The sequence below is a fragment of the Peromyscus leucopus genome, chromosome 9 (assembly GCF_004664715.2).
Source record: "Peromyscus leucopus breed LL Stock chromosome 9, UCI_PerLeu_2.1, whole genome shotgun sequence".
Lineage (NCBI taxonomy): Eukaryota > Metazoa > Chordata > Mammalia > Rodentia > Cricetidae > Peromyscus > Peromyscus leucopus.
In genome coordinates this window covers 38025167-38040055 of record NC_051070.1, presented here as the reverse complement: position 1 = coordinate 38040055, position 14889 = coordinate 38025167, and the positions used below count along the sequence as shown (strand labels likewise).

Genomic DNA, 14889 nt, shown 5'->3' with positions numbered 1-14889 from the left:
TTCAATGCTTTCTGAGATTCAAATTTCCTTTAAATCTCCTGTGAAAATTTAGCTCTTCTTCATGTACATTGACCCCTGCTTCACACAGCCTATGACAGAAAACATATTGTAGAATGATGTTTCTAAAACTGTAGAAGTGTGACACATTTTAAGAAATATATAAGGTGTGCATTTTTATTCATTATATAGTAATTCAATGATTTTATCTATTTTATTTAACATTATAACAAGCTCTTTGATTCTGAAATAGTAACATTTATGCTGATATAAAAGGTAAGTTTTAATACCTTAAACACTATAGAATATTATTATTTAAATAACTATAGGAGTTCTGTGGCTGCTAGGATTGAAAAGAGGAATAAGATGACTGAAGAACAAAACCGAGTGGCAGCTATGGAGGGTTGAGGGTTGCAAACACATCAGCACTTTGGAGATTCAGCAGAAGAATCATGTGTTGGAAGTTAGCCTGGACTACATAACAAGTCCACTAATAGTTTGGGGTACATGAATCCTGTCATTCAGTAATAGGGATTCCTGCTTCAGTTCCCAGGATCCATGTGGTGGTACACAATAGTCTGTAACTCCAGTTCTAGGCATCTGATTCCTTCTTCTGACCTCTGTGAGTGCCAGGCCATACTTTGTGCTCATACATAAAGTGATGTACACACTCATCCATGTAAAACTAAATGTATCTAAAAATCTATTTTAACTCCTTCATGTGTCACTAGTGTTATACATCCACAGTTTGGAGAATAGAGTTCTTTACTCTGTCCTAAGGGGATATGCAATATGCACAAATTTATGCACCAAACTCTACACAGAACTGAATCACAGAGAGCAATCTACAACCTAGGGAAAGAACAAAAGACAAACAACTGAAAGAAATGAGTGTGTGGGTCAACCTCCACTGGACCACGTTTATCTTTATAATTCAGAAAACACCTGCATAATGTTGATTACATATTTAAAATCAGAAGAGTTTCCCAACTGGTACACAAATATGAAAATGTTATGATGTAAGCTGTAATTTTGTAAAAATAGTATGTACTTACATAAAATAAAAAAGAAAATTTCTCATTTTCTAGATTGCATTGACTAAATGACTATGCCAGTTAATGCCAAATAAAGTAACATTTTGATAACAAAAATTAACCATTCTAACAATATTTGGATTTATTTTATTGTGTTTTACTTGATGAGCTTTCAGGCAGTGTGTGCCTTATATTGTTATTGGTAACCTTAAATTGGCAACCAAAAATGGATATAATTTTTAAAAAAATACAAAAAGTGCTAATTCCTGAGATCACTTTTTATTGTGTATGAAATAGTTCTATTCTTTTAATATTTACTTCTATATTTTGTGTATTATCTGTATGACTGAGTGTATGTATATGCATCATGTGCATGCCAGAAAACCTTGGAAGCCAGAAAACGATGTTGTAACCCCTGGGCCTAGAGTTATGGAAGTTTGTGAGCCACCATGTTGTTAGTGGGTCCAAATGAGGACTTCTGCAAGAGCAATAATGACTCCTAACCACTGAGCAATTTCTCCAGCCCTGAGTAGCCACATTCATCCAAGGAAGCGAAATGAGCATCTTTGAGCAATATACCATGAAGATTTTGGGGGACAGGAACTAAAGAGTTTGACAACTTTGAACATTCAAAACAGAAGTCAAACTCTGATCCTCAACTCCAATTCCCAAGCAAAACTCCAAAACGTCTTTGAGAATTTAAAACCAACTTTTAAATATCCAGTCTCTTAAAATGAATATACTTTAAACACATCTCAAGAATAAATCAGTACATTCATGGACCGTGATAATTCCCCTGGAGCTCAATGGAAATATTTAACCAAGATTGACCTGAGTACCCATTAGAAATTACTGTTAAAGACAAGCAACAAGTCCCTCCCCTTTGTAAGCTCAGTCATCTTTTAAAAACCTAATTGGAAATTGCTTCCTTCATAATTAGGGTTTTCTGCATATGAATTCTCTGTTATGACACATTCTGTTAGCTTTGCTTTTAGTAATAGAGATCATGATCATACACCTTTTTTTTAAAAACAAGGGTCATATAGAAATCAGTTCATATCAGCACGTTTCTTTCTTTTTCTTTCTTCCTCATTCTTTCTCTCTTCCTTACCCTTTCTTTCTTTTGTTCTTGCTTTCTGATTTCTGGTAATCATACATGTATTCACAAGTAAGTACACATGGTATGTGGAGGAGGTGTGAATGCCACAACGGAGGAGGTAGGTGGCAGTCAGAAGACACAATCTTGTGGAACTGGTTCTCTCCTGACACCTTAACATGGATTTTGAGGGTCAAATTTAGGTTACCAGGCCTGCATGGCTAGTGCCTTTACCTGCTGAGCCTCCTTGCTGCCCCCAATTTCATTTTTATTATTTAATAATTTATTTATTTAAGCATCTGTGTGTTCATGCAACGGGGCAGACTTGTGCTGAAGAGTGCTTGTGGAGATCGGAGGACAACTTACAAGAGCTGCTAATCTTCTAACATTGTATGGAACCCAGGCATCAAATTCAGGTAGTCAGGCTTGCTAGCAAGTGTCCTAACTGGCTGAGATATCTTGGCAGCCTCTCTTTTTCATCCTTTTTGTCTTTTGTGCTGTTTTTTGAGATATCACCGTGAAAAGTATGAGCTCCATAATGATGATAGTATTACAAACTATCAGAGAGGTGGAGTGGAGCTATTCTTCTCTCCTGACATCCACTGTGGCAAACTCTGTGTTGCCAAATGAATATAACAGTAAGGTATATGCTTGCTATTTAAAGCTTCCATTCCAAAAAAAAAAAGTGTCCAGAACAGACCATTACATCCTTCACTGATGAGTGCTAAGCTCCTTGGTTTAATGAGTGATATGATAGCAAGTGAAAGAATACAGAAACTTAACTTCTCGGAGTTTGGAGACTAACTCCAGTCAAACCTCTACGTTTCAGGCATTTTTCCATAAGGATTACTGTAACCTGTAAAACAACCCTTACCTAATCTCCTTTTTAAAGCATTATCCATTCTTTTTACTGGGTTGTATCTTACCAATCAATTTAAAGCATCAACAATCCTGTACTCCTGTTTTTAGTGTCTAGTTTGCAACTATACAGATTCTGTTCTCTCTTTTTTTTACCTGGTCAGACTAACTCACTCAACATTCAGCTAGTCTTGTGGATTCACATCAAGTGTGAGATTTCTTTCAGAGAAAATGGTTATATTCAGAGAAAGGGGTGCAGTTTTGTTGTTCATATAACAATCTTTTAAAAATTATACATTTATCCCTTTATAGGAAACTGCCCTCAGTGACCAATCAAGCTCAACAACTTCCCCATATGGCCACCTTGAGGATCCAGTTTTCCATACGTAGACCCTTGAAGGTCATGTACTCAAGACACAGTATCACTCTTGCCACCATAACTACAGCCTCCTGAAATTGGGAAAGCTTAGATCATCGAGGAAGAAGACGGTAGCTGTGCTCATTAAAAATGAGAAGCGAACATTTTTTAACTCACAGAATTTTTGAATAATAAAAGATCTTAAAATACTCTAAGTGCCTAGATATTATGAACTCCATAGAATAGGGGAGGAAATAAGTCTCAAAGAGATTAAATGCCAGTCTCAATGTCACACAGCTGGTGCTTTATGGGGCCTTCATTGAAATTCAACTATTAGGAGTTCACTCAGCACATGAGCCTCTATTCAACTTCTGAGAAAGGAAAATGGTATGGAAATCCATATGGGTGTCAGGAAACAAGATCTACTTTGAAATTATCATCATCATCCTTTCCCTTCTCTGAGCCAGGCTGGCGTTACAAAACTTCCATATGCCTGACATAAATAGGCTTACTATCAAAGGTGTTCATATAATCTGCTTTATCTACTATAATTTCAGTATTTAATCTAACTCCTTATTCAAGGCAGCTAAGCTTCAGGAAGATTTCTTGGGAGACTAATCTATCATCTTCCTCCTTTCCTGATAGATATGGTTACCTCTATTTTAACAGTTTCCATTCTGGGTTGTTTTATTCCTAAAATTCTGATGTTAGATGGTAATAAAGACCTATGGAGTCTTCCCTGGCCACCCAAAATAATAACAATGTCTAGGCTTCTAGCCCCAGTGATGTCTGTGCAGAGGCAACTGCCTTTTGTTGCCTGTATGTCTTGCATGTATTTGTCTGCAACAGGCCCTTGCCTGCCTCTAGATTTACTTACAATGGGATTTTGTGGCTCTCTTGAGCCCCTAAGAGCTAGTGCTTATGATGAAAAAGAGCACCAGAAGGGGAAAACACAAATCTAAGAATAATCTCTTATAAATTCCTAATACCATAGACTTACGGGAATCTCAAGGGAGGAAAGTCTATACACAAAGCAAACCAATTCAAGTCATAAAGGTATCCAAAACCTGCTTTCCAGATAGCTTATCTTACACACACACACACACACACACACACACAAACACACACACGTCCTCTCTTCTGGTGACACTTTTTCTGAGGAATGTGTATGTGTATGTGTATGTGCATGTGCAGGTGCATGTGTATGTGTATATGTATGTGTGTGGAGTGACCACCTTATTCCCTGGAGCTTTCCTATCAGATATTCTTGCCAATAGCCATTTTATTTAAATGTGCTCTAGGTCTTCACTCTGTGACCCCAAGTTTTATCTCTCTTTAAGACATTGTTTTCCTTTTCCTGTCACTCTTGGTAAGAAAAAAATTACATAAAACCATTGAAAATAGAGTACTTCAGAGCCTTTGGTTTAGTGAACAATGATTACACTGGGCATACAATGAATATTTAACATAACAATCATTACTTTTATATATTTTCAAGAAGTTTCCCCGCCCTTTTAATGAAGAAAATATGCTAGAATTCCTGGTAACAGCAAAGCTATTAATAGTAGAAATTCTGTTAGCTTTCAGGATATTTCTCAACTGTCGGCAGTTGAAAATGCTTACACCCTCTCACTTTATTCCTGTCTCTAGGGATCAGCTCATTTTAGACTTCTAGTCTTATATAATTTTACATGTTATTTTCTTTTACAAATCGTACCTCAAATTCATATTATGTAGTTATCAATTGAGAGTCAATTCCTTATGAGTCAATAAAAACATCTTCCTTTTTCCGGTTTTCATGTAGAAACGAAGATGTCTTTTAAAGATCTCAATCTACATTTGAATGCAGGAACATTTAAGATCCTAAGTGAATGTCTCTCTCCTTGCCTCTTCTACCATCCTTAGAACCACCCCACACATCCTGTGCCTTCCCCTGTTTTATGAAGAAATAACTGGCTGCCCCCAAAGTGATGCTGCCTGTGCAACTCTAGTTTCTGAAATTCTTTCTAGTTTCTTCAATTTTCTGCTGCATTTCTTCTAAGGCTTAACTTTCCTGGAGGCTTTAATTGGTCCATTTTTAATCCCCTTTGGCATCATGTAATTATTGGTCTCCCTTGTAGGGGAAAAGCAAGAGAGCAGTGTTGTTAAATATAAAATATTTCATTGTAGGGCCTCTGTGAACACTTTAGATTGACCTTTTGTGTTGCGTGTATGGAGTCAGCACCACACAATATGGGCCCGTGTTGAGTTCTATATTTTAAACAAATCTCCATTCACTACACCACACAGGCTCTTGCTTAACTTATGTGCCTCCCTAAACTTCCTGCTATCTTTATTGCAATGACCTTGAGGCTATATTCACTTCTGGCCAATTAAGCTGTAAATCAGAATTTATCACTAATAGCCATGCAATTATAGTCTGCAATGAAATTGCTCAGCAAAGAGAGATATCTGTATACATTTAGGTTTTGTTTATCTGCCAAAGAACAGACAAAATTAGAGCAAATGCAGTTTGCTCTTTTCCCTTAACCACTCAAAATAATGCTTATCTGGCATATTTGCATTTCATTCTCATTAAAATATGTGTTCAATTCTATACTATTTGTATACCCTCAGTAAGACTGATTCACAGGCTACATTTTATTAGACATAAAATATAAAATTACAGGCACAATATGAAGCATTTTCAGTCTTAACAAAACACAAAACTTTTCTAGACATTGTTGTTTAAAATTGTTGCTCCTTCATTAACTGTATTGAAACTACCAAGAGCACAGGTTTGTCTGGCTCATTGCTTTTTCATTTGTAGATTGGAACAGGCAAGCTGTATTAAATTTGGTCATGAAATGTCCTCATCTTCATTTCCAATTGTAAGGGTTCTAGTGAACACAAGCATCAAAATTTTTACCCTCTTCAGCAAGGCCGACCATCTAGGAGAACATAGGCCAGTGATGGAGACATTGACAAGACTTTCAATTTTCTCTTCTTAAGGAAATGGAAAAATAATATAATCATGATTGTCAGAATGCTGAAGCAAAAGTTGAAATACAAAACACCTGTGAAAGAGATTTCTTCTGACTTCTATTAATGGAAAGAGCTCCTATAAACATTGCTTGATATTAGTGAAGTTTTTATATGTATCTTCAATCTCTTCATGATATGATTCAGAACTGTACATTGTGAACAGATATGTACTCTGTGAGTCATTCTATAAAGTGGAGAATATTTGTATGATATTATAAATGCATTACATTTCTACTGACTACTGTAATTGACAATAACGAGTATAGACTTCAATACTCACTTAAGAGATCATTCAAGTATGACATATTTCAAAATTATCATATTGTAGATGTTTAAATGTTTTCAGCTAATTAAGATGCGTTTAATAAATTGGGTATATAAAAACCTATCAAGCAACTCATTATATAACAATGGATTTTGCTACTTGAAAGAACATTAATTTATGTCTTTGCAATTCAAATTATATAATAAATAGCATATTATAAAATAATATAATTCCATAATTATAGCAGGTTATCAAAAAGGTGTCTGAGTATTTCTAAAAATATTACTTTAAAAATAGATTAAAATTAAGACTTTGGTTTTTGGTACATACTAATGTGTACTTGGGTCATTAAAAAGATATAAATATTTGCATATTTTAGTTTCCTTGATTTTTACATTATGAGATACACTTAAATTAGTGATTATTTCCTACTAAATGTATGTTATATTTATAGATTATGTTCAAGACAATTTTAATTAATAGTTTTGATTGTTCTTACACAAAAATATTGCCCCTATTTAGGATTTCTGAAAAATCTTGAACATGGACTGCAAGAAACTTTAATTATTTGTTACAGAATCTTCAGGAAACAAGAGGAAATCTAAGCACCGAGCCTTAGGTTGAAGAGGTGGCTCAGCAATTTAAAGTCTTACCTGTTCATATAGAGGACTGCTGACTCATTTTGTCATTTGACATAAAGAAAGACATATCTGTGAAGAGGGACTATTAATTGAGAAAACTCCTCTGTAAGATAGCCTGTAGAGAAGTCTGTAGGGCATTTTCTTAATTGATTATTGATATGGGAGGGCCCAGTTCACAGAGAGCTGTGCCACCTCTGGGTGGGTCATTCTGGGTGGTATAAGAAAGCAGGCTGAGAAAGCAATGGGAAGCAAGCCAAAAAGCAGTATTCCTTCATGGGCTCTTTTTCTGCATCTATATGCCTGCCCTGATTCTTTTCCCTCAATTCCTGTTATCACGGACTGTGATTCAGACATGTAAGCTGCAATAAACCTTTCCTTTCCAAGTTGCTTTTGATCATAGTGTTTAATCACAGTAATATACACCATAACTAAGACAAGGACCTTTGTTCAGGTTTCAGTATGTACATCAAACAGCTCATAACTGCCTGTAACTCTGGATCCAGGGAATCCAACAGCCTCTTCCAACCTCTAAATGCAGAGAGAGAGAGAGAGAGAGAGAGAGAGAGAGAGAGAGAGAGAGAGAGAGAGAGAGAGAATATTCTAAAAAATTATTGAACACATATTTTTATTATTTATTACAAAAAGATTCTTGTAGCTGGAGATTTCTCCAGTCCTGCAGGGGCCTGCAGACACTCAGACCCAAGTAAACACACAGACACATATATTAATTAAAACCATTTGGCCGTGGCAGGCTTCTTGCTATCTAGTTCTTATATTCTTGCTATCTAGTTCTTATATCTTAAGTTAACCCATTTCTATTAATCTATAAGTTACCACTTGGCTTGTGGCTTACTGGTACTTTACATCTTACTTCTCATGGTGGTGACAGCTGGCGGCAACTTCTGACTCAGCCTTCCATTCCCAGTATTCTCCTCTCTGCTTATCCCACCTATACTATACTTCCTGCCTGACTGCTGGCCAATCAGCATTTTTTTTTTATCAATCAAGCAGAGCAACATATTCACAGCATACAGAATGATCGATATCCACAGCAGATTCTTCTCTCAAACAATACACCCCAATCACAATTTCCTCTCCCTCCAACTCCTCCTTACAATCCCCACTCCACTTCTCCCCCAGATGCACTGACCCTCTGTTTCCTCTTCAGAAAAGCAGGCATCAAGATTCAACAGCTGAACAGGCCAAACAAGATGCAGTAAGACAAGACAAAAGTATTTGTATCAAGGCTGGACAAGGCAGCATTCTTTTAAAAGGAACTCAATGTACTTTTAATTGGAATATAATGTAAACTGTACCATGGTTTGAACAAATTTTGAAAGAAGATGCCTTTAGAAGACATGATAAGTGGAAGAGTAGAAAGAGATGATGTGAAGAAGGAATCTAGGAGGCAATTTAAGTAGACTTAAATGAACATAAAACTTTGGATTACAAAATACAATTCAGAAACATGTCTACATGGTTATGTCATGCATAATGGCATGAAAAATAGCCTCTGTGACAAGAAAGGGTCATATGTGACATGGAGCCATGGGAGAAATGGTTGGCAGATCTTAAAGAGCAAGGCAACATAAATCAATAAGAGAGTAAGTATTATGAATTTTATCTGCAGATCTTGGGAACACTACAGAGATTTTGAATGCATTTTTGTAACTATTTTTTTAAAAAAATATAAACTAATCTAAATCTAGCATATTATCTAGAAAATCAACACTCACCTCAAAATAAATAGGATCATGGAAAACATAGACTACAGGAGAGTGGCAGTTAAAATGTGTGACTTAGAGTTTGATTCAGAATATACGATACAGCAGCCATATTTGAGGAGTAACAGGTGATATCAGAAAAATGTGAAGTAATAAGAAACCATATCATACTGAAAAAGAGAAGAAGAGTAGCAAGCCAGTCATCTTGAGAAAACATTTGGGAGAAGAAAAAGGTGGTATACAGGGGGAGAAGTTGTCTCATTCTGGCGTTTGCATAGAAAATTGCCATGCATGTCAAGAATATGCTCCAATTCTTCCCAACTCATACCAGTGCAAAACTTAAAACAACATGTATTAACTCTTCCACTAATGTAGCATCATTGTGCTCATCCCTTCATCTATTAGCTCAGATTACCTTTAGTGAGAAAACATTCATTGTCGATTACTACCTTATAGGAAAAGAAATGAGCAAAGGTAAGAAGGGCTCCTTTCCCAGAAGCTTTAGCTCCTACTTACATGAAAAGTCAATAAGCAAACAAGGTAGGTCTAAATAAAAGAGTTGGAAACCCGGGAGGGTTATGATAGATATGAGCTTAGTGTATTTTCAGAGAACAAAATGACAATATGTCAACTAACACAGTTTTTTTTTTAATTCAGTACAGAATTGTCCTGCACACATCAGAATTGTCAGAATATTGGACACACACACACACACACACACACACACACACACACACACACACTAAAATTTTAAAAATCCACAGATCATTCAATAACTTAACAAATAGAGTTTTTTACTCAGACATTCAGAATCTGACATGTAAGACATCAGAATCAGGGAGTGTTCTGAGATGTCTTTGCAGGTGGAAAGAAGATTAGGGAACTGAGAAAAGCAAAAAAATCCAAAGGGGTTTCCATGCACATATCTTATCAGAACTCTCTTATGGAATCCAAAAGTTTTCAGGAGATGAGAAGGTAAGACAAATTCAAATATACCCAAGAGTAGGAATCATGTTTCATAGTCTACATACAACAATGCCCATAGTTATAGAACTAGAAAAATGAAGCAATTGCATTTTCTTTAATAGACAAAATTATAACTAATAAGTATGACATATTTGGATTCATCTATAACTCTCAGAACTATTACACAAAAATATTTTACTTATTTTGGAAATTTTTCCATTTCTCTTTGATACTGATGTATCTGTTTCTAATAATTACTCAGAAAGATTAAAATAAAGCATATAGAATACACATGTACTTCACATAGTATAAGATATGTTTTATTACTACTATTCAATACATATTTTTCAAACATATTACTGATATATAGAACATACACAGATATATTGCCTTTTGAAAAATTTTAAACTGATACCTGACTACGTTATTTAACTTTCCTTAAATATTTTTTACAAGTCTCCAAAATGAAAGTGAAACATTTCAAGGTATTTGGAGTTGTATCACAGTGAAAAAGCTAAATACACAGTGAGCCCTCAATAAATATTAGCTGAATGAGCAAACACGGTCAGCTGGTAGAGGAGATTCCATGCCAGGCACTGGAATTTGAATTTTATCCCACAAAGAAAATCCAAGGAAATGTTGCACAGAGAAAAGCAAGTTGAAAGCACTTGTTTAGAAATATTCCTCTGATGTTGGATGCAGGAATAATGACAGGGGAAGGCTGGAATGAAAACTAATCAAGAAGCTATTACAGGAATTCAATATGTGAGTCTAGGCTTGAATAATGGCAGGTGAAAGAGGAGGAAGAAAGAAATGGTAAGGGCTTTTAACGTGAAAACTGGGCAAGTGTTAAATTGCAAACTGCAAACCACACAGTGTGAAGGAAGAAACATCTAAGATTACTGCAAGGACTACACTTGAGGGTAGGAACACAGTGGCAGTGTTGTAGGGGCCTCGCCAGCACTTTGCATCTCTCTGAGGCAGCTGTGTTACCACTTGGCAGCAATTCTTCTCTCTGTAGATAAAGGATGCATTCCCATTAGTACTTTGAATTTGATTAATTTTACTCTAAACAACCTTCACTTGGGGTCTGTTAAACATTATTCTGGAGGATTGGAGAAATAGGTTTCATATTAATTTATGCTACAAGCATCGAAAGCACTATGTAATGTTCAAGAAATAGCTTCCTTCAAGTAAACAATTAGCACTGCCACTTGTAAATATTTAATAATTAAATTGAAGAGAAATGTTTTCAGTAAGCATATTATAAAATATAGCACGAAGATTTGGTCACAAATTTATGTAGAAAAAAATTGTGTGAAGCATTTTTCTTCTAAAACTTAACATCATAATTCTAGGGCTTGCTTTTATTGATAGAGATAACATGTAAGCTGGCATTTTCCAAATTAAATTTATTTAAATATGGTATTTTTCAAATTGTCTTTTGAAACAAGTATCAGTATTAAATTAAGTTTACCCAGTAAATTATTTCATTGCAATTTTTCCTGGTTTAAGTGAAATCTCACTATAGAGAGAGTAAATCATATTAAATCTAAGTGGCTCTTTATAGTTGCATAAACTTCAAAATGTGTTCCTATGAACTCAGGGCTCTCATCTCTATTGACTGGTCCATGCATAGAAAGGGGAGGGAAGGCTATAAGTACATGATTACAGAATTCAGACTGCCCTAAACTGAAATTTGCCTTTTCTTGAGTTTGTGTAGAAGCACTCTTCTTTTAGATGAGATATAGTGGAGATTTCTACAGTTACACTGAAGAATTTCTGAATACCTAAAGTTTCAGCATTTTCTATATGTTGAAGTATCCCTAATGTAATAAAAGAGGTGACCATAAATGAAACTGCTAAGTGTCTGTACTCTTTTTCTCAGAGGACAAAACAGGAAAATTACTGCATAAACATTTGCTCAGCAGAGCTTTGTTGCACAGACGGTCACATTGAATCTTGATATCTGTTAAATTTGGCACAATTCTATTGTCTCCATATTTACACTAAATGAAAGACTGAGTTTTCAGTGTAGGTATCCTTACAAAATTAGAACTTTTAGTTAAAGTTCTACATTTACTATTTCATCTACTCTGGGGAAAGTGTTAAACCTTCCTAAAATGCATCCTTATCGTAAAAATATATGAATGTTAACAGACAGTACACCAGGCCATCTTTCCTCACGTGGAGGCATTAGGTTAGCACATGAAGTGAAGCATATCTATGAGGGTTCCAGAGAACCTCTGGAAATCAGGAAAGGTCCAGTCAAAAGGCAGAAATTTCATGTTTGGTACAACTGTGTGTGCCCTATCCCCCATGCAGCGGTCAGTGAAATTGAAAGTGAATTCCATGGGTCTATCCTACTGATAGAAATAGGAGGAAGCAGAGTCCTGCCGAGCCCCATTACAGGTGGAGCTTGACAAGGAGATCCACACAAAGGCCCAGAGTAGCCTGCCATGGGCTCTGGGGAGAAAACCCTGGCATACTCGTTGCCTTGTGCAACCAAGCAGTTGAGCACTATTATGCTGAGCAAATGTATGGTGTGGTCCTGGAGAGAGAGACAGACAGACAGACAGACAGACAGAATGGTTCAGATCCTGTGAACAGAGCCGTATCTGAAGAAGTGAAAGCTGTGAGGAGTGGGCTGACATGGGTAGCTTGATTGCCACCCAGTACCATGGTGATGTCTGGGCCTGGACTGTTGCCAGAGCCCAAGTCTGTGTTCCTGGCCATGATGCAGCCATGGTCTATGTTGATGTCCGTGGCACCTGACACCACCCAAGGCTGAGAGGATAGGGTTGTACAGAGTTGGCCCTACCCCGACACTGCTTGCAACACTAGGGAGATCTGGATCTGCCACTCACCAGCTGAAGTACACAGGAGAAAGAGTCCTATACCTCACCTGGGAAGCACAATAGAACTGACCATGTTTTCCAGGGGCATGGGTGAGCTAGCCCTGAGCAGGGGAAAATGGGAAAGCAGGTCCTATCTGCCATGTGGTAAGGGAAATACTCCTTCCTTTTCCCCTCCAACTTGCAGCAGGGTAGGGACCTGACCCAACCCCTCACCTGCTGCAGCACTGAGGAGAGTGGCCCCTGTACCTTGCCTGGGCAACAGCAGAGCTGACTCTCATGGCACAGGTGTGAGAGAGCCAACCTTGAGGGCAGGAAAGCAGAACTGGCACCACCCCTTCCTCATTACTCCAAGGGGTGAACTAGCCAGAGTAAGGCTGGAGAGCTCACCTTGGTGATGAGGACAGGTGAGAGCTGGTGGGCTGACCAACCTGAAATTATGCGGGCTCAGAATCAGGGTTATGAGTTGGCCCATCTCAACATCCACCCTCTCTATGATCTGCTGGAGCACATGAAGGGTGTAGACTCAGAGCTGCCTGATCTCTACAACACAAGGTAACAACAGGGTATCCAAGAAGAGTTCCAGTGAGGGCCCAGCATCAATAGTGCAGCAGAAACCAGAGGCCTCAAACTAGACCAATGACTGCAATGAAAACTTGCAAGTAAAGATATATGGATAAAAGGGTTTACTGTGTGACTCACCCTCAAACTACAGGCTTCCCTGAGGAGATTGATTTTTCTTTCTTGTTTCCTCTTTTGCTCTTAATTTTTGTTTTATTTCATTTTGGTTCATGGTGGGGGGTGTTACAAGGGCAGAGGGCAGATATTAAGGGACTGAGAAATGAATGGGATTGAGATGCATGATGTGAAAGACACAAAGAATAAAAAGATAAAAGTTTGTTTTTTTGTTTTTTGTTTTTTTAAAGGAGAGCAAGTGACCAGCTAGTCCAGCAGTAGAGTAGAACATGTCACTGAATAGTTGAGGGACAGGTTACAATACATACAAAATGACTTCCTGAGTTAGAGACTGAGGAAAATAAAATTCATGCATCACAGTGAGAGTGCACTTTCCCAGGCAAATGACAAGAGCAATAAGGAGTCAGAAAATACTTGAGAGATTCCTAATCACTCAAGCTGATAATGAACTCCCCTGCATGAAGATCATAACATCTAGTGAAAACTAGTACAGATGGTTGGTTTTCAAATGTCCTAATCCAAGGAAGGAAGGAAAGAAGGGAGAGAAGAAGAAAGGAAGGAAAATTATGAGGTATATAGAATCAGAAAAGACTGGGAACGAAGTTCAATGGAAGAGTATCTCTCTATCATGTGCAAACACTTCTAAAGAAACAAAGCAAAACTAACATTTTTCAGAAATAGAAAAATAATCCTATTATTTGCATGGAATATAAAGGGTTCTTAAGAAATAACCTTGAAAACTAAGAACAAAGATGAAATACTAGCATGTACAGGTTCAAAGTGTTTTATAAAACAAAACATTGTGACAGGGTCTTACTGACTCAAAGAAGAGTCAACTGTCCCATTTGAATGAAGTAGAACAGAGAATACAGAGGACATCTTTGTGTAGATAGTCAAATGATTTTCAACAAGCGTGTATGACTGCCCAGTGGTACTATGAAAGGTGACAGAAAATTGGATATTCAATCCAAAAGGAATACATACAATTGCTGGGATGGTTCTTTTTGTATGTCGAGTTCACCGAGTCACATAAATAAATGAGTAACCAAAATAAATATAATTGCTGGATGGTTTAAGATTTGAATTGGTGGCCCCATTAAAGGAGATTAGTTTTCCTAATGGGGTGAATATCAATTCTCTGATGACTTGAATGCTACAAAACGCAGAGGAAGGGAAGGTTCATCCATATCCTTTCTGTGTGGGTAAGCTGGGACATGGATTTTTTTACCCCTTTGCAAATTAGAGATTTAGCCTATTATTGTGACAATATATTCAATTTTTTGCTCTACCCATTTCCTGTGATTTTGTAAATAAGATATAGACCCCAGAGATCCCTTCATTTGACTGTGTCAGATTTGTTGACTAGAAGATCAGA

The 14889-nt window shown here is 36.9% G+C and overlaps 1 pseudogene; it reads right to left on the bottom strand.

Moving 5' to 3' along the window:
• Positions 1-12699, bottom strand: part of LOC114699808 — a 31459-nt pseudogene extending 18760 nt beyond the window's left edge.
• Between the last annotated feature and the right edge of the window lie 2190 nt (positions 12700-14889).